The sequence below is a fragment of the Equus asinus genome, chromosome 17 (assembly GCF_041296235.1).
Source record: "Equus asinus isolate D_3611 breed Donkey chromosome 17, EquAss-T2T_v2, whole genome shotgun sequence".
In the NCBI taxonomy this organism is placed as follows: domain Eukaryota; kingdom Metazoa; phylum Chordata; class Mammalia; order Perissodactyla; family Equidae; genus Equus; species Equus asinus.
In genome coordinates this window covers 26440304-26461258 of record NC_091806.1, presented here as the reverse complement: position 1 = coordinate 26461258, position 20955 = coordinate 26440304, and the positions used below count along the sequence as shown (strand labels likewise).

Genomic DNA, 20955 nt, shown 5'->3' with positions numbered 1-20955 from the left:
TTTAGGGGCCATAGAAGAAGAATAACAGTTGTCAACAAAGGACATGATGGCTAGGAAAAAAATACATGGGAGAAACCAGAGTGGGACTGGAGGTGACGGTGACAACAATGAGCCTGTTGCCACAAACTATAACCACATAGATGATCAAACATACCAGTGGCCAGCCAAGTGGCACAGTGGTTAAGTTTGCACATTCTGCTTTGGTGGCCCTGGGTTTGCCCGGGTGTGGACCTATGCACCGCTTATCAAGCAGGCGTCCCACATATAAAATGGAGGAAGATGGGTACTGATATTAGCTTTCTGTACCTCTGGGTTCTGTGAGAGTCCCAGCATGAAAAATTCTGTGATATTGTGTGGTATTTCCAGAGATTTCAAGAACACTGAGATTGCAGGTACAGTATTGCCTATAAAGTCAAAAGAGAAACATAATTGTGACAAAATTAACTCCAGGGTGAAAAAATGTTGCAAAGTTTCCTTTAGTTACACCCACTTCTCTTTGTTCATCTTAACCCTTTCTGTTCCAAAAATCTCATACCAATTCATTCTATTAACCACAAAATGTGAGCAAATGTCTGCCTGTTAACTGTAGCATCACTGGACAATAGACATGTAAGTTATTACAAGAAAATAATAATCTAATAATCTACATTTTAATTTCTTTTGTTACTACTGAAATTTAACATTAGGCATTGATTTTCTAATTCAACTGGAGTACATCTCTGACAGTTTTCAGCATGGTTCCATATAGACACAGCGACACTTGAGAAAACCATGACTATTTAGGATCTCCTGAAATTTCTGCATATGTAGTCCATATACTTAAATTAAATCTTTCTTCTTGGACTTTGCAATGAGGTTTGCTACACTTTCTATGAGTGTTTCCAGTAGTAACACAAATTGATGTAAAACAAACTGAAGCAGGATTGGAAGAAATTGACTTGGTTGCAGCTGGAGACTTGCCCAACTTCTCCATTTCCCTCCTTGCTCATTTACTCCCACTCCATGCCCATGCTGTGGACAGCATCATGTCTACAAAGCCAATTTAAAATTCTCTTCCTCTTTGCTTTATGAATTTTACATATTTCTGGGTTTTTCTTTACCTGGTCTTGGTGAAAACCTTCCAGGTAAAGGTTAATAGTTCCTCTGCAGTGTACAAGGAAAAGTCAAAGTTGAAAAGAAATTAAGTTTGGTGAGCATCAGTGAAATATTCCACTAAATGATGATCTGCCTATTCACAACATAAGGAAACTACGCGGGCAGGGAAAACAGATGCGCTATCTTAACCAGCTATAAATTACAATCTCATCTAGTACAATATTCCTACTCACCTTTATTATCCTAAGAATATTAAGGAAATGCCTGTGTCTATCTTAGTTTAGGTTAAACAAAAAACTGTCTCTAACCCCACTTACTATTAACCTATTATTTTCCTGGAAACACAGACCTTCTTAAAGTAGCTACATCTTCAACTTGCTGAAGATCTGACACTCAGTATAAGAATTAAGGGAGAATCATTAGGTATCAGAGGAAGAAGAGACATCCAGATATAAGAAACACGGGAGAGAAGACTCCTGTGTTGATTAGGAAGCTTCCCCCTTTTTCTCTCTTCAAGCTTTATCGCAAAAAGGCAAGTATAGCTTTTGCAAGTGACAAGTCTGATAGAGACCTTTTCAGGGTAGAATATTATGGCCAAGAGCACAGACAGCAGTTATAACAGCAAACACCTATGTAGCACTCAGTCTTTGCCAAGTATTATCCTAACTGCTTTACATACAACAGGTCATTCAATCCTTACATCATCCCCATGAGGTAGATTACTGTTTTTATCCTCATTTTGCAGAAGAAGAAAATGAGACATACATTTAGCAACTTACAGAAGCATATTCAGCTAATAAGTGGCAGAGCTAGGTTTTGCATCCGGGAAGTCTCACTAGAGAGTCGCTGAGCTTTGCTGTACTATACTGTCACTTAAACTCAACTGACTTTGAATCTTTCTTCTGCCATTTATTGGTTGGTAATCATGGACAGCTTCTCAAAGCCTCAATCTTCTTTTCTATACAATAAAAATAATAATACTGCTCTACCCTGAGGTTGCAGAGAGGAGCAAAGGAAAACAGTGCATGTCAAGTGTTTGTACAGAGCTTGGATGTGATAAACATTCAATAAATGATATCTCTGATGTCACTATCATCAACACTATGGGCAATAAATTCTTCATGTGGCTTAAGGAGCTAACAATCAAAGTGTATGCATCCAAGATTAAGCAGGTATTGATATGGGTATAATTTTATTATAAATATGAAAAGTGTCCTAGTACTGATCCCCATGCAGAATATGAGAGTAAATACAATCAGTAAGAATAGTACACAATTTACTCAAATAAGGAATTCACATGTCCCCAAACAAAAAGCTGATTCATCTCTGTGATTCAAATTTGTATGAGTGCAATATAAATTATTTTTAAAAATTAGCAAAGAAAAGAACTCTCCTGTTTGAGTAATCCATGAGAATTTATTCTCTGGAAAGTAATGGGAATTTTAGTGAAATTATTCCATTGAATTTTTATTTCATTTAATTTTTAAAAATATATTATAGAAAGCATACATTGACTGGATCTGAAGACACCAGCAGGCCATAGGTGCTTTGTCTCGTTTTGTTTTTACATCCTAACATCATGGAATGGTAGACCTGGAAGGGTTCTTAAAGTGTCATCTAGGCCAGCTCCAAGCATAGCATCACAAATTTCGCTGTTTCACATGATTAAACTCCTGGATAAGATTTGAGTTGTTTTTTAAATTGAGACAAAGCACAGACTAGGTAATTTCCATTGATTACAGAAACTCGTCTGAGCTGAAAGTTTCTTAGAAAAGTACTAGATGAAAACTCAGAAAGAGAGTCACTCATTTATAAACAACTGAAATTTCTTCCATTATCCATTGCTCTTTTATTTGATGAAGAAGCCTATGACACCTAAAATCATCTTTTCCAATCAAATCTACTTTAAAGATGGTGGATTTAAGACTCATCAAGATTATGTGAAGCTGGTTCAAAGTCACACGGGTAATTCATGGCAGTGGTGAGGCTGGAACTCAGGTTGCTTGTCACTCCAGCTTGTGCCCTCTCCAATTTAACCACTATCTTGCATTATCTATTTTTTCTGCCTTTGACAAGAAAAGCACTGCCCCTGATATTAGGGAAGAAGGCCTCACAGAAGGGGTAGCTGGCTTATTAGCTCTGCTTCCTGCTAAGAATACCCATTAGCACAGTCTCAGAGAACATCTTTTTTCTTCCTCTGGGAAGGGTTATTTATAAGGTGGGACGGACAATATAGGAATTATCAGTGCTATGTGTTTTCTGCCTTTCTGCGGGAGGCTAATTCTCCCCTTACAGGATCACTTGCTGAAGTAGTGTGGGAATTAGCTTTTGCCTCATTCACAGTGAGGTTAGAAGAATGTTGATGCCATTATTTAATTAGTCCCTTTGAATACAGTTTCAATCTCACAATCTCACAAGGAAGTGACTTCTATTCTGCCTCCTATGCCCAGTGTCTTTCTAGTGTCTAGACAGAGTCCACAAATTGTCCAGAGAAAAGGGAGTTAGGATATGTCAGGAATTGATCTTGGAAGGTCAGCAACTTGAGGGAAATCACTGAGTGAACAACAATAAAAGTCAGCAGATGTATTAAGCATCTTCTGTGTTCTAGGCATGGGTCCTGGGCCCTTTCACATACATTGTCCCTTTCATCTTCTCTCATAAAGCTGAGAGAAAAGTACCACTGTCTTTTATCCATACCTCTACTGTATAGTGTGCTAAAGGATCAAGAAATCTAGAATCAGAATGACCTGAATTAGAAATACACTTCAACCATTTCAACCGTTGGGTAAATAATTTTTCAGGCCCCACCTAATAAATGAAAGCACTTTGCTAAATGGCAGGAATACCACAGTGGTGAGGCAGACTTGTTCCCAGGCACTATGGAGCTTATATTCTAAAAGGGGCAGTAGCCTGCTCCAAACAAAGCAGGGGCATAAACAAATAACCTCTCCACGAGGTCCCTCTAGGGTTTATAGGTTCATGTCTGCAGGGCAGAAAGCATGAACAGTGCTTACTCCATCTTTTCTGGAACTAGAACTCCTCAAAATAAGGTATACTCTGAAGTTGAGTTAAGAAGATTTGCTCAGAGGTTAGCTATCATACAAGAGAGAGAGAAGGAGCAGACTCAATGATGACTCCAAAATTTGGGGGCCTGAGACAAAAGAAAAGCACAAGAAGGACTAGGGTAGAGAATCCCTACTGGATAAGGAACAAGCATATAGGTACATCTTCTCAACTCACTAATTCTACAGAACATAATGGGAGCTGAGGTGGTACCTCCTGTCTCTCATTGAGGAGAACACTATTAAAATCCATAAACCTTAAAAAATCTCTCATGCTTACATACTCCAAAAAAAAAAAAAAAACCCCAGAAAACCTACCTACTTGTTTTTCTCTACTCTATCCCACTATTTTCATAAAATTAGCTTTATGATAACCCTTTGGTTTTTACCTGATATAAAAAGAGAGCACAATAAAATATAAACTTTGGGTACTCAGACAAAAATTCCTCTCAAGACATCTCTCATCCAGAAGAATTTCCAGAAACTAATTTATTCCTTGAGGACAGGATTTAGTATGATTCTGTGCAGTGCTGTGCCTCCAGAATCTAGGACAGTGTCTGGTTGTTTGTTTTTCATCAAGAAATCAGCTTATTTATGAGTTCTAGTATATTCTGTTTTTAACATGCCCTTTGGAAAAACCATGTGTGATTATTGTAAATGAAAAACAAACACTTAAAAGTATAAATAAAGCTTCAAAGTAAAATAGAATCCAACCACAAAGTCAAGTACTGTGGGCATTTTGATAAATCTACTTGCAAACACATAACTATCCATACCTACACAAGCAGAAATAAGGAACAAAAACTTACAGCACTCGGCCACATGTGGTTTCATTATCTGATTTTTAAATTCCATCTTGTGTTGTAAACACTTTCTATGACAAAAAATACAGATAAATGTTATCTTTTTTAAATGGATGAATAGAATCTGTATACCATGGAACATGAAATCATGGAGCGACGCATAACTTACTCGCCTTAGATGTGAATCAGTAAATGTATGAGCTACTGAAACCGGGAAAAACATTTAATAGTATTACACAGAAATGTTATTATATCTAATGAGATTTTTCATCTGTGTCCATATTATTCTTCCTTCCAAAGAAACATTTTAAAAATTTCCTTTCACAAGAAAATTATCAACAAAATGCAGTCCTGAATCAGAATACCTGGGACAGCTGACCAGAGAACTCAAAAGGTCCCAGTTATAATGAGACAAACAAATGGAAAGCAAACCATCTCATGGTAACAAGTAACCAAAAGCCAGCATTTTATTGAGTGGATTAGAGAGAATCAAATCCTCCTTGATGACATACTTGATAATGACTCTGGAGGTTAAATAAATCTGGATAAGTGCATACCAGAAATTGACAATAAAGACATTGATAATAGGAAGCTTACAGGCAGGAAATACAAACAAAATAAAACATGCAGAGGAAAATCAGTAGATATTAAATCACTGTTATGCAAGTGCTTTAACGAAACTTCCAAGATTTTAGTTCAGTCATTCCTAATTGTATTTTCTTTATTCTCAAAGTCCCAAGCTACAGATTCTTTCTGATATTATTATTGTACATAGAAATCAGATATAGGTGAACCATCAATAACTACTCTGATCAATACTTTGGCATGCCGAGTTGGAAGACTAGGTTAGTAACATTTCAATAAGGGGATTCTGCTTATCATAGGCTCTCAGTACCCAACACTGATGAAGACTCCATCTCAGACAAAGGTGACAGAGAGAGAGGTGATGTTTCCATGTTCTGTAATTTAGTGTAAACTGTTAAGAAGAAATTAAACTGGTGTACAATCACTTGTCTGGTGAGTAAGATAGGCCAGAGGATAGATTAGACATAATGTCAAACATTCAAATCAATTTTACTCTGAAAATTTTTGGTGATCTCTCAGCTACTATGACAATATGAATTCTTATTAAGAATGATTGGTTATTTCTTTCTCTACTGAGCCTGTATCTTCCATCCACAATTGCTTATTTTTTCCAAAGATTCCTCATGATGTTGCTTACTTCTGCATTTCTCAGGGTATAAATCAAAGAGTTTAACATGGATGTAAAAATACAATAAAACACAGCCACTATTTTGTCTATTGACAAAGTACATGATGGCCATGTGTAAATAAATACACAGAGCACAAAGAACAGGAAAACAACAGTGAAGTGGGCTCCACAGGTGGAGAGGGCTTTATGTCTCCTCTCTGCACTGTGAGACCTCAAGAACTTAAGGATAACAAGTTAGGAGGCAGCCTGCATGAGAGAGTTCAACAGGCAGATCACACCACTATTGCCAACCACCAGGAGACCAATGACATATGTGTTGGTACAGGCATTTTCCAGCAAGGGGTACAAGTCAGAGACAAAGTGATTGATCACATTGGGCCCACAGAAGGGCAACTGAAAGACCAAGAGGAGCTGAACCAATGAATGCAGGAAGGCTCCCAGCCAAGCTACAGCCATTAACAGGGCACAGAGATGCCTAGTCATGATGTTTGTGTAGTGCAGGGGCTTGCAGATGGCCACATAGTGGTCATAGGCCATCACTGTGGGCAGAATGATCTCAGTTTCTCCCAATAAATGTGCAACAAAGAATTGAGCCAGGCACATTCAAAAGAGATGGCTCCCCCTTCATACAAGGAATAACCAATGAGTTTCAGGGTCCTTACAGGAGGAATAGCAAGTATCAATAAAGGACAAATATGAGAGGAAGAAGTACATAGGCAAGCCCAACGTGGGGCTAAAGATGATGGTGACAATGATAAGTAAGTTTCCACCAACAGAGACCAGGTAAACAACCAAAAGGATAAAAATAAAACTCTCTGCACCTCAGGGTTTTGTGAGAGTCCCAGCATGAAAAATTCCGTGATGTTTTGTGAACTATCCATGAATCTGGAGCCACAGCAAAGACTGGGATAAACTCCCTCCTTTCAATGCTGGAAGAAGTTGGCACCAGACCAGGAATTTATACATTGTAGTCCTTTGAGATCCTGTCTCAGAGGCTACCAAGTCTAGAGAGTGTGGTCAAGTGCCAGAGTGTGGAAATATACAGAAGTGGACAAACTTGTCACAAATACTGAACCTGTGGCCCCAGGTTTTCCAGTCTTCCAGGCTCACATTTTATGTTATACTCCCAATAAAATAGCTTAACATTCTATCTTAGGTGCCTGCAGGAAATCACTCTCCTCCAAATTTCTGCTCCAAGTTTTTTTCTTTGGGTAAATTACTTAATCTTTAACTCCCTGTGCCTCAGTTTCCTCATCTCCTTAAAAGTTGTTGAGAGAGTAGATCTTAAATGTTATCACCACACACACACAAATGACAATTATCTGAGAGCATAGAGGTGTTTACTAACCTTATTGTGGTAATCACTTCACAATATATATTTATATCAAATCATCACTTTGTACACCTTAAACTTATGTATGTTATGTATCAATAATATCTCAATGAAGCTGGAAAATAAATAGTGCCTACCTCATCAGGTCATTATGAAGACAAATAAGATAATTTATATGAAATGCTTAGAACAAGGCCTGGCATGTTGTAATTGCTATGAAAGAATTTGCTATCAGTACCATTATTAGTAACTATCATCAGTGCTACTCTTCTCTAAGCATATTCATCTAACCACCTCATCACCATCTCTGTGCCCCTCCAGCACCTCCCTTCCATCGTTTCAGCATATGGACACTTGGTTGAATTTTATGACCTGAGGATATCATAAAGGAAGTATAGTATTAAAAAGGAAATCTTAAATTTTAATATCAAGCACCAGTTGTCCCAGTGGCCACCAACCAGATCACATGCCAGGGAGACTCTAGACCAGCTTAGCTCCATCTCTCATGGTCCTGCTTCCCCTCAGGCCTCATCCCACCTGCCAGATCTACTCTTTCCCAATCCAGAGCCCCAAATGTCTGCCTCTAGCTGCTTGGAGATAACAAAAATCATTACTTTTTTACATGCAACTTTTCATTACTAATGAGTTTACAAATCTCATAAAATTATTAGTTTGGGCATTTTTTTTTCCATGGGAAAATAATGATAACCTCAACTTTTAAGAATAGAAGGAACTTGGGCCAGCCCAGTGGCACAGCGGTTAAGTGCACATGGTCAGCTTTGGCAGCCTCGGGTTCGCCGGATCCCGGGTGTGGACATGGCACCATGTGGCAAGGCATGATGTGGCAGGCATCCCACATATGGACTGAAGGAAGATGGGCGAAGATGTTGGCTCCGGGCCAGCCTTCAGAAAAAAGAGGAGGATTGGCAGATGTTAGCTCAGGGCTAATCTTCCTCAGAAAAAAAAAAAAGAATAGAAGGAACTTTCTTACCTTGAGAATGTATATCTACCCAAAACTGACATCAAACATTATTCTTAATGGGGAAATTTAGAAACATTCTCTTTAAAACCAGGAACAACACAAGAATCCTATCTTCACTGCTCATATTTGACATTGTGCTAGAATTTCTACCCACAAATGTAAAAAGAAAAAAAGAGAGAGATAGAGGAAGATACAACTAACTAATATTCACTGACAATATTCACAGATGATATCATTGTCTATGAGGAAACCCAAAAGTGTTTACAGAAAAATTATTAGCAACAAGAGTTTAGGATATAGGCTGCTAGACAATTAATAATAAAAAATCATTTCATTTCTATATGACACAACTTAAAAGATGCATTTTTTCCTGCTTTTTCTCCCCAAGATACATAGTTGTATATTTTAGCTGTGAGTCCTTCTAGTTTTGGCATGTGGGAAGCCACCTCAATGTGGCCTAATGAGCAGTGCCATGTCCATGCCCAGGATCCAAACCAGCGAAACCCCAGGCCACCAAAGCAGAGCACGTGAACTTAAGCACTTGGCCACAGGGCCGGACCCTAAAAGATGCAATTTTTAAGGAGACTATTTACCAAAACAAACAGAAAAACCCCATAAGATTCCTAAGAATAAATTTAATCAAAGGAGTTGGTAGCAGAAATTTATCAACTTGACTTAAAACATCAAAGTACACCAAAATAAAGGAAGAGCATGGAAAGGAATATTGAGGTCTGTCTGTATCCCTGTCCATATCTCTTTCTAGTCCTTTTTTCCCACCCCATGACTTCTATGTGCTTTCACTGCCAACAGCTAGCACATGCTGCCCTTGGGCTGCTGGAGTAAATTTTCCCTGTGTTAAAGGACAGACAAAAGTGGCTGAGAATTTATGCCCCAACCTAACTCCAGAGAAGGCCTTAGCTAATGTCTAAATGGTGTGGGAGTATGAAAGCTCTACTCTCTTCTTTTGAATCAAAACTCCAGGCATAATTTAAACTCCAGAGTTCTGCTAAATCAATCTGAAGTGACTCTCTGCCGGAATTTACCTGAAATTGCACCCTTGTTTAGCTTCCTCTCCCTCTCAGTCCTACTTCCTCCACTCTCTTATCAGTTTCCCCTGGAATACTTCTTTAATAAATCACTTATTAGTCACAGAAATCTATGCCTCCAGATTTTTCAAAGCACTTTGTCATCCAGTAACATCTAACCAATTCAGAGTTATCCCATACTTGTGAATATGATGACTCAATCTCATAAGATGTAAGTTTTTCCAAAGTTGGTCTATAGATACAATACAATTCTAAACAAAATCCCAATAAGTTATTTTGTGATATTTGACAATTTACTTTTAATATGGTCTAAAAGAAGAAAGAACTAAAAACAGAAAAGATATGCACAAAAAAATGAACAAATTTGAGAAACTTGACCTACCAGATATCAAGAAATTACAAATCATAGTAATTAATACAGTGTAGGATTGGCCCAGAAACAGACTCGTGCAAGTATAGAAATTTGATATGTGACATCAGTGGCACTGTGTATTAGTTGAGAAAAGGATTACTCAATAAACAATGATGGAACATTTGGTAGTCCATATAAGAAAAAAAATAAAATTGAATCTTTCCCTCACTCAATGCCCAACAAGCAATTTTAAGTGGAATAAGAACTTAAACAAAAAAGCAACAATATGGAATGAAATATCAATTAGCATCTTCCTGATCTTGACTCAAGAAATTGTTTCTTAAACAAGTCACAAAAACACTAAGAATAACAGAAAAATTTTAAAATATTAACTGCTAAAAAGTGTTTAACACAGCATAAAGTGAAAAGACAAGCTGCATGCTCATCTTGTAACTGAATATATCTGACAATGGTTTAGTCCTAATATACACAAAACTTTCAGAAATCTATTTTTTTAATTCAAACCACTTGATAGAATAATGGGCAATTCTCAAAAGATATAATGGGCAATTCACAGAAAAGGAAGCACGTATGAGAAGAAACAAATGAAAACATGCCCAACTTCGTTAGTAATCAGAGAATTGCATACTATATACCCTCTAGACTAGCAAAAACATTAAGAAGTGTTGGTACTACCACATGTTGGCAAGGACATACATCAACAGAATCTCTTATACATTGCTAATTGGGGTGAATGTTAGTACAACTGCTTTCAAAAGTCAGTTGGCTTGTTTTTTTTGTAAAGAACATTTGCATACCCTTTGACACAGTAATTCCATGCCTAGCTGTCTTTCCCAGGAATACTTTTCCACATATATATGAATGCTCACAACAGCACTCTTATATATGGGAAAAATACGGAAAAAACCAAGGGACATTAACAGGAGAATAATAAAATAAATAATGGTATAGTCACCCAATGGAATAGTGCATAATAGTAAAAATAGTGAAACATGCAACAACATGGATGAATCTTTCAAATATGTTGAGTGAAAAAGTAAGCCCAGAAGATTATATATCTATGATACCATTTTCATAAAATCAGGAAGAAGTATAACACCAAATTTTGTTTAGGCACATATATACATATGTTAAAACATTTTCATAAAGTAAGGAAATTTTAAATCAAACTTCCATACGTTAATTATCACTTGTGGGAAGCAGAGGAATGGAATAGAGTAGTGCATAGATAAATATTATTGGGAATGTTTTAGTTCTTGGGTTGGATATAAAGTTCATGGATGGCCACTAAATAACTATAAATAACACATGTAAAATATATAATATATTTTTTGTATCAAGTATTTTTCAAGAGCTGATAAGGAAAAAAATGCTTTCATGAAAGCAAACCGTTCTTGGGAGCCATAGGACCTCTAGCTTATCTTCCTTTTCTGCCTTCACTGAAGACACTTTCACCCTCCAAGAAGGAGTTCATAGTCCCTTCTGAGAATATTGTGTTTTCAAGACATCAATTGCTATTTCATTGCTATTATTCTCATAGTCAAGATCAACATTCACATTTGTGTTTGTTATCCATCAAATGGAACTAAAGAGTTTTTTTTAACACAACCATCCTCACCCAGCCCTTACCACACTTCTCCTGATGATTATGCCTACTTCATGATTGTTGTTGTAAGAAGTAAAGGGATTAATTCCATCAAAACACTTAGCACAGGGTTTCCAGTTCCTCTCATATGTAAGGAGCTCGGAAGTTGCCATTTTATCCCTAACAACAAGTTCAAACCTGAACAGATTGAAAAGTCAGCAACTCCTCTTGGATCTGTAAGAGAGTGGAGGACACAGGGAAAACCACTGTCCCTAAGATTGGAGAGAAGATAGGTGAATACAGGGAATTGCAGTTTACTGGAGAGAGACTCACGTGTGAAAACTGCCACAGGAATCACTTCCAAGGTAGGAAAATCTCAACTATAATTAATGAATTGCTGGAGGTTTAGCTTGGGCAAGTCTGAGAGTTAAAAACTCCAGGGGAACTGAATAGCCTGTGTCTGGCACATATGTAAATATTAGCTCAATGAAAGGAGTATGTAAATATGAAACTGACTGATTTTACTTTTTGTTTTTTGCTGCACATATATACATTTCCATGCAAATAGGCACACAATTTTCCTACAGTAAATCCTGTTAAGTCTCTGTCCTCTGGCATTGTGATGAACACTTTGCATTAAAAAAGTCATTCCAAACCAGATGCAATGACAGTCTTCAGGATTGGCCAATCCTCTATTTGGACCAGGTAACATCATTCCCAATTGGGCGCATGGACCAAATGGAGCCTTATTTGAAAAGATTCCAGGTATAACGCTTGCTAGATACTTTTTGTGATCTTATTATAGAGAATTTAAACATATGTAAAAGTAGATAGCATCGTATAATGAATTATTTTTACCCATCGCTCTACTTCAATAGTTATCAACTCATAGCCAAGCTTGTTTCATTTATACCCCTATTCACACCCTCCCTTGCCTCCCATATCAATTTGAAGACAATCTCTGACACTATGTAATTTATTTTATCAGTGTTTCAGAGTAATCTGTAAAAGATAACGGCTCTTTATAAATTTAGCCACAAGAGCATTATCATATCAAACAGTATGAGACATTTGCTTATGTATTCACTAATTCATTAATATGTTCATTTGTTCAACATGCTTTCATTATTTCCCACATCTGACTTAATTCTGATTTAAACCATCACTCATGGATGAGAGAGCTTTTTTTTTGGAAGTCCAGGAGTCCAGTGCAGAAGTTACAGCACAAGGTTGGAGCAAAAAAATCCAAGATGGGACACACTGGGGGAGGTAAGAGGAATAGTTTGATGTTACCTACATAACCCCTTCTCCAGATGGCAGAGCTCAGTGCCAAGAGAGCCCTTCTTGGCCCAAAAGGGGAAAGTAAGAGCACCTAGCCTCTCTATCTGGGCAGGAAGCTGCCAAAGAGGCCCTTTTCTCTCTCACCCTACGAAGAGCCCTGAGTCCAGAGCAGCAGGACTGAGGGGGCATAAGCGACTAGAAGAAGAGCAGCCAGGGCTCATAAGGGAATATATCAAAACAATATGGATCCCCCAAACCACACCACAGATTCCAGTGGGATCTCCACCCACAAGTCACTAGGGAACATCTCACTGGTGGATGGCCCTAAATGATGACATAGTGACCAAAGACACCCTAAGAACTCCAAGTGCCTCACTGACACACATCCCTGCCTCATGGCCAACTCTTGCATACTCCTGATGGTGGTGAGAGCAAACTTTTCCAGACAGCTAGTAAGCACATGCAGAACATTTCCGCAAATCTGCAGGCCTGACTAGAAGAAACCACAAAATTGGACGTTCAGCACAGGGCTACACAAAGCAAAAGGGAGACAGTCAATATGCAGTCTGGCTGTGCAGAATTGAGAGAAAGCATAGAAGCTTAAGAATTCTTAAGCAGTGAGTAAGAATGATGACTTGAATGGACAGATCTTGAGCCTCAGCCTCTATGAAACAAAGAATCTCTTCCCCACACAGACCAAGGCCCAGTCTCTGGCAGCAGAAATAGACAAAATCTTGCATGAAAACTCATGAAAGCCCTAAAGGAGCAGGAGGAGATCAACTTCTGGCCAAGTACATACACAAGCTTATCCTTGCAATCTTAGACCACAAACCCTCCATCCAAAAGATCAAACACTGAGACAAGGGGGTTGGCTGTGGAGTGGTCTCACGAGCCCCAGATCCTGGGACACTGGGACCAAGGCACAGACCCTGCCTGAAGATGCAGCTCAGGCCAGGCCTCATCTACCCACTGTAAATGTACCTCTGACCACCATGTAATGTGTACTTGTATGTAAATGGGGAGGCTGTACACACAGCAAAGGGTGAGCATGGGGCCTTGGCTGTGGGTGACATGTGCACAATTAGCTGTCCATTCACCTTGTGGTCCCTTTACAAGTAGTAGAGAGTACTGAATGTGGGAGGGGGCAAGGTCTGCTATCAGAGGCTCCTGCAATAACAAGAACTGGAGGCATCTGATTCAGATAGTAGATCAAATGATTCTACCTCTGGGGATAATGATTAAACAATATTCTAGTGAAAAAAAATAAGTGGAGCAAGAAGTGTGGGGCGGGGATCCCCATAGAAAATGTCTGAGAAAGCCTTCAAATTCTTAGTGGAGCTGATGGAAGGTTTTCTCTTGCAAATTCAGTCAGTAAAGCCACAAGGAAATGAATGTTATGTCAAACTTTAAGACAGCAACACAAGACTTCAAGAAACATGAAAAATCAAGAAAACATGACCATACCAAAAGAGCACAATAATTTTCTAGAAACAAACCCAAAGACACAGAGATTTGTGTTTTATCTAATAAAGAATTCAAAATAGCTATTTGAAGGAATCTCAGTAAGTTACTATAAAAGAACAACACAGAGACAAACCAAACCAGGAAGACAATATACACACAAAGTGATTACTTTAACAAAGAGAGAAATATTATGGAAAAGAACCAAAGAAATTGTGGAACTGAAGAATACAATGAATGAAATGCAAAATTCAATAGAGATCATCAACAGCAGAATGAATCAAACACAACAAAGAAGCCAAAGAAATAGAAGACAGAACCTTTAAAATGATCCAATCAGGGGAAAACAAAGAAAAAAGAATGAAAAAGAGTAAAAAAAAAAAAAGAACCTATGTAAACCATGGGATGCCATCAAGAGAATAATCTGTGAATTATTGGAACTCATAGAAATGGAGAGCAAATTGGTGATTGTTAAGGGATAGGCAAAGAGAGAAATACGGAAATGTTGGTTAAAGCATACAAACTTCAGTTATAGAATGAATAAGTTCTGTGGATCTAATGTATAGCATGGTGACATAGTTAGTAATACCGTATTATATACTTGAAACTTGATAAGAGAGGAGATCTCAAATGTTCTCACACAAAAAAAAGGTAATTATATAAGGAGATGGAGTTGTTACCTAACCCTATTGTGGTAATCATTTTGCAATACATTCTTCTATCATACCATCATGTTGTATACCTTAGACGTACACAGTGTTATCTGTCAATTATATCCCAATAAAGTTGGGAAATAAAAGAACACATTTTGAAATGATAGTTTGAAAACTTTAAAACTCTAAGGAAAACACAAAAGAAGATGTCAGCAAATGGAAAGGCAAACCATGCTTTTGGATGGGAAGATTCACATCATTAAGATGTTGACTCTATGTAAATACATTTGTAAATGTAATACAACACGATCAAAATAATAACAGTTTATTTTGGGGGCTATGAAGCTGGAAGAGAAGTAAATATAATTTTAGAGTTCATATGGAGAACTTTGGAAAAGAAGAGCAACAGGAAAAAACTAGCCCTCCAGATATTAAAACATTCATAAAGCTTCCATAATAGGAAACAGTGTGGTGCTGGCTACTGTAGAAGCCATAAAAGAAGATAATTGTAATTAACTACATGAAAAAGGCTTCTGTATATAAAAATATTAAAAGAATGAAACCAGACCCCTATCTTAAAGTGATTCACAAAAATTAACTCAAAATGAATTAAAGACGTAAATGTACAACTGGGGTCAATAAAACTCCTAGAAGAAAACACAAGAAAAAAGTTCCTGACATGGGTCTTGACAATGATTGTTTGGATCTGAAACCTAAAGCAAAAAGAACCAAATCAAAAATAAACAAATAGGACAACATAAAACTAAAAAGCTTACGCAAGGCGAAAGAAATGATCGACAAAATGAAAAAACAACTTATGGCATGGGAAAAAATATTTGCAAACCATATACCTGATAAGGGGTTAATGTGAAAAATCTATAAAGAACTCATATAATTCAATAGCAAAAAAAAAAAAAAAAACCCAAGCAATCCAATTTAAAAATGAACAAAAGACCTGAATAAACCTTTTATCTGCACACTTGTGTTTGTAGCAGCATTATTTACAATAGCTAAGACATGGAAACAATGTAAGTATCCATCAACGGACGAATGGATAAAGAAGTTGTGTGTGTGTATATGTCACACACACGCACACAATGGGTTATTATTCAGCCATAAAAAATGAAATCTTGCCATTTGCAACAACATGAATAGAACTTGAGGACACTATACTAAGTCAGATAGGGAAAGACAAATACTTTGTGTAATCTCACTTATATATGTGATCTAAAAACAAGGCTTATAGAAAAAGAGATCAGATTTGTGGTTACCAAATGTGGGTAGACTGGAGGCAGGGGATGTAATTGGATGAAGGTAGTAGAAAGGTGCAAACTTCCAGTTATAAGATAAAGAAGGACTAAGGATGTAATGTACAACATGAAGATTAGAGTTAACATTGCTGTGTGATATATTTCAAAGTTGCTAAGAGAGTAGATCCTAAGAGTTCTCATGACACAGAATTTTTTTTCTTTTTCTCTTTTGTTGTATCTATATGAGATGATAGATGTAAACTAAATTTACTGTGGTAATTATTTCACAATATATGTAAGTCAAAACTATGCTGCACACCTTAAATTTATACAGTAGTTATGTAAATTATATCTCAATAAAACTAGAGAAAAAATAAAAAGCTTTTAAACATTGAAAACTTTGTGTATAAGACCAAAGGTAATTAAATGTTAAAACATTCCTACTCAAAAAAATTGCGAGTTAAACAACAATAAGACATCTATCACATTTTTAAAATATTTTAAAATAATTTACAAAAAAGTTGCAGTAGTAGTACAGAGAATTCCCATACGCATTTAATCCAAATCCCCCTAATATTAGTATTTTTCCATATTTTCTTCATTTATTTTCTCCATAAATAAACGGATAGACAAACAGAATTTTTTGTGAAACATTTGAAAGTTGCCTACATAATGTCCTTTTACCTCTAGATACCTCAGTGAGAAATTCCTAAATTCAAGGATACTCTCTGATGTAAACACAGCACAAGTATCAAATACAGGAAATTATCTTTGGTACAATTCTATTATATCATTTACAGAGCTTTTGCTCACTAATGGCCTTCACCTAGTATGGGATCCAACCAGTGATCATCTGTTACATTTAGTTATCATCTAACTTTAATCTGGAACAAGCCTTCAATCATTTTTTGTCCTGATACTTTTGAAGATGCAGGCTAGTGATTATGCAGAATTTCTTCAGTTGGGGTTGCCTGCTGTTTTTCAATGATTAGACAAAGTTTATGTGTTTCTGGTAGGAATCCCACAGTAATGATATTGTGTTCCTCTCCGGTTTCAACACTGATGATACTGACTTTGAATAATTGTTTAATGGAGTCCCTTTCAGATTTCTCCAAAATAAAGTTACATTTTTCCTTTTGCAATTAATTAGTGTGTTGTAGAGAGATGCTTTGAGACTATGTAAATTCTTCTTCTCTCCAATAAAATGCTATTGTCAATGTTTATTGTGTCAAGAGCACTTTCACTAGGAAGCAGAATTGTTACAACCATTCTGAGAATGAATTTAGCATTTGCTTCAAAATTCGTTATAGTTTTTATTGCAGTAAATTTACTATAACAAGTGAGCTTTCAAAAACATCAGAAGTATAGTTAAAAATTTCTATTCACAAATCCTTACCACAGTGTTATTTATAGTAGTAAAAAATTAGAAACAACCTAACCATCCAACAAAAATATAGCTAAAGTAATAGTTTATCCATAGTAGGAAATATTTTACAGTGATTACAACGAAGTTGTTTAAGACGGGAGCCAGTTAGAGTAACTCTAGATCTAACAAGTCCTGTGAACTATTCTTTATCTCACTCTACCCTTCAGTTTGGACTCAGCATCATTCTAAACCCAAGGATCAATACGAAGACTCTGTCTCTATTTCTCATCTAGTTTCATTGTCCTGATCCACAGCTTCTTCATGGCCTTCCTCATTTCTGAATTTCTCAGGGAGTAGATGACAGGGTTGAGGAGTGGGGTGATCACTGTATAGAATATGGCCACCATTTTGTCCACAGACAGGGTGGTTGAAGGCCTCAGACAGATGAAGATGCAGGGCCCAAAGAACAAGATGATCACGGTGATATGGGACCCACAGGTGGAGAGGGCCTTGTGCCTTCCCTCAGAACTTTGAGTCCTCAGGTGGAGCAAGATGACCACATAGGAGGCTAAGAGGACCATGAAGCTGATCACAGCCATGGTCCCCCCATTGGCAACAATCAGTAGACCAATGAGGAAGGTGTTAGAGCAGGCAAGTTTGAGCAGGGGAAGCAAGTCACAGAAATAGTGGTTGATCACATTGGAGCCACAGAACGGCAAGTGGAAGATGAGAAGGATTTGGGCAAAGGAATGTACAAAGCCCCCCACCCATGCTGCTCCTACTAGGACAGCACACACCTGCCGGTTCATGATGGTGGTGTAGTTGAGGGGCCTGCAGATGGCCACATAGCAGTCATAGGCCATCACAGTGAGCAGGAACACCTCAGTGCCACCAAAGAAATGGATGACAAAAAGCTGTGTCATGCAGCCCCACAGAGATATGGCTTTTTTTTCAGCCAGCAAATCTAAGATGAGTTTGGGGGCTGTGGTAGACGAGGAGCAGATCTCCACGAAGGACAGGTAGCTGAGGAAGAAGTACAAGGGGGAACCAAGACTTCTGCTGGTCATGACAGTGAGCACAATGAGGAGATTCCCAAGCACAATTGCTGTGTCCAAGAACAGAAACAGCATAAAGGAAACTTTCTGTACATCCTGATTGGAGAAAGTCCCAGAAAAATGAATTCAGTCACATTGTGTGTGTTAGCCATGAGGTCACCACCAGGAGGCAGTAACTTGGGTGAAGTGATCTGAAATGATACAAAATAAAAGATTCCTTCATCAAGTGGTTGAATTATATAATAATCCCTTGCACATCTGAGAAGGTTTGAGCTGGATATTGAAAGCTGAGTAGGGGTTAATTATGTTTACAAGAAGAGAAGAGTGTTCCCAAGAGGCACAAGAGCATACAAAGTTATAAAAATTCATCCATGTGTGGCTGAAGCAAACCAGAGAATCACAAAGATAGAGCTGGAGATAGAGTCTAGTATCAGATCATGAAGGGCTGTGGTGAACTTCACGGTTTATCCACAGACAATGGGGAATCATTGAGAATGTTAGTCAATTGGAAAGTATGACCACTTTGTATATACAGATTGGAATAACGAAAGCAGACCGGGGAGAGGATGATTAGGAGACCAATACCTTATTGGCTAATGTTGGGCAGCAAGGATAGTGTTGCTGTCTCCATGTTACATGTCTCTCTGACGCCCTTTGTATGCTTTTAATTGTCTTTTGCCTACAGCTTTCCTTCATCACACTTCCTTTTACTCCCTTTTCATTCTTTGTTTATAGAATAGCTTCCTCACAACTCCACTTCCAATGAGAGTCTTCAGACGTCAGCATCTTGACAGTCAGCATCCCTATTTCTACTTTCTCCTCATAATTCTCTTCTTCTATACCTGGTCACTTGGTGATCTTGTCCATTTCCAAGGACCCAGTGAATTCATGTACAATTCTTCTCCTTACTGGTACCTTCATCTCCTCCAATCATATGCACCCAGTAGCTACAGAGATACAAAGTTCCCCTCCACCCAGAGTGCCCCCTCATGCTGTGACACATACTCTGTGCAGTCCAGTCTTCCAACACTTCAGGGCATTATGAAGAATGTGCACTGACTGATTTGCAGACTGTCCTTGTCCATGCTGGACTTTGTCCAAGATGACTGAGGTCTATGTGTATCAACACAGTCCCTTGTACAGCGAGACTCCAGGGAACTTGAGACTAAGAGTCACATGCCATCTATTCATGTCACAACGCTTCTTTCCCTCAGGGACCAGGGACAGGTTTGAGTAATTAAGGACAACCATGAGCCACAAGGAAATTGCTGATAAAATTTACAATTAGAGAGGCAAATGGAGGGCAGAGACAAGCCCAAAACTCTCAGATCACCTGGGGAATTTTACCAAGAAGCTGTTCATGTAAGAAAACACTGCCATCCTTATGACTCCTGGGTTATATCCAAGTTTCTTTAGGTAGTATTTATGTGAAATTTAGAAAGCTCTTTTTTTTAGAGAGATTTTATTTTTTTCCTTTTTCTCCCCAAAGCCCCCCAGTGCATAGTTGCATATTCCTCTTTGTGGTCCTTCTATTTGTGATATGTGGGATGCTGCCTCAACATGGCTTGATGAGCAGAGCCGTGTCCGTGCCCAGGATTCGAATCAACAAAACACTGGGCCGCCTGCAGCAGAGAGCATGAACTCAACCACTTGGCCACGGGGTCAGCCCCTAGAAAGTTCTTTAACCTCTCGGCGTCTCAAGATCCAAACTGTAACATGGAGATGATACCTATATCACGGGAAGATGCCATGCATCCCTCTCTCAGACCACCCCAGAAGAATGTAAATTCCCATCCTCTGTGCAACATTGGAGTCTTCTCAGAGATAGAGAATACATCTGCACAATCCATAGGCCTTTATGGTCTGTGGCACTCTTCTCTCACTACATTTTGGAATCACAGTACATTTCATACTGAATTGTAATTGTTGTATGTGACCATCTACCCTACTAAAATTTCTCAGGACATAAATTATATCTCGCTACTACTCTGTCTCCAGTGCTTACTGAAGTGCCTCCACAAAATAGCATTCAGTGATTGGAAATTAAATGAATAAAAAGTGGATATAGATCCACCCTAGCCTTCTTAACACACTATTTAGTATACTGTACATGTTCAATAAATATTGAATGAAGAAAGATCCCCAAGGACTGAGACTACACCTTCTCCACTCCTGAATCCCATATGTACACTGTGATTGCATCAGGCAAAGACCAGACCAATATGAGAGAACTTTTTAAAAGGCCTTGTGTGTGCTTCATGGCCACATTCCCTTTGCTTTCAATGTGGAATTGTAATCATCATGCAAAAAAAGTACTTGCTCACAAAACAAAACTCACCCCAGTGTTTCTGTGGCTTTGCTCTCACCACAGTTCTCTTTTCTGTTCTGACCACAGAG

General features: G+C 38.0%; 2 pseudogenes; both read right to left on the bottom strand.

The window, feature by feature from the left end:
* Positions 1-6146: 6146 nt before the first annotated feature.
* Positions 6147-6710, bottom strand: LOC106839937 (olfactory receptor 4C3D-like; annotated as a pseudogene).
* An 11071-nt stretch (positions 6711-17781) lies between these two features.
* Positions 17782-18710, bottom strand: LOC139040583 (olfactory receptor 4X2-like; annotated as a pseudogene).
* Between the last annotated feature and the right edge of the window lie 2245 nt (positions 18711-20955).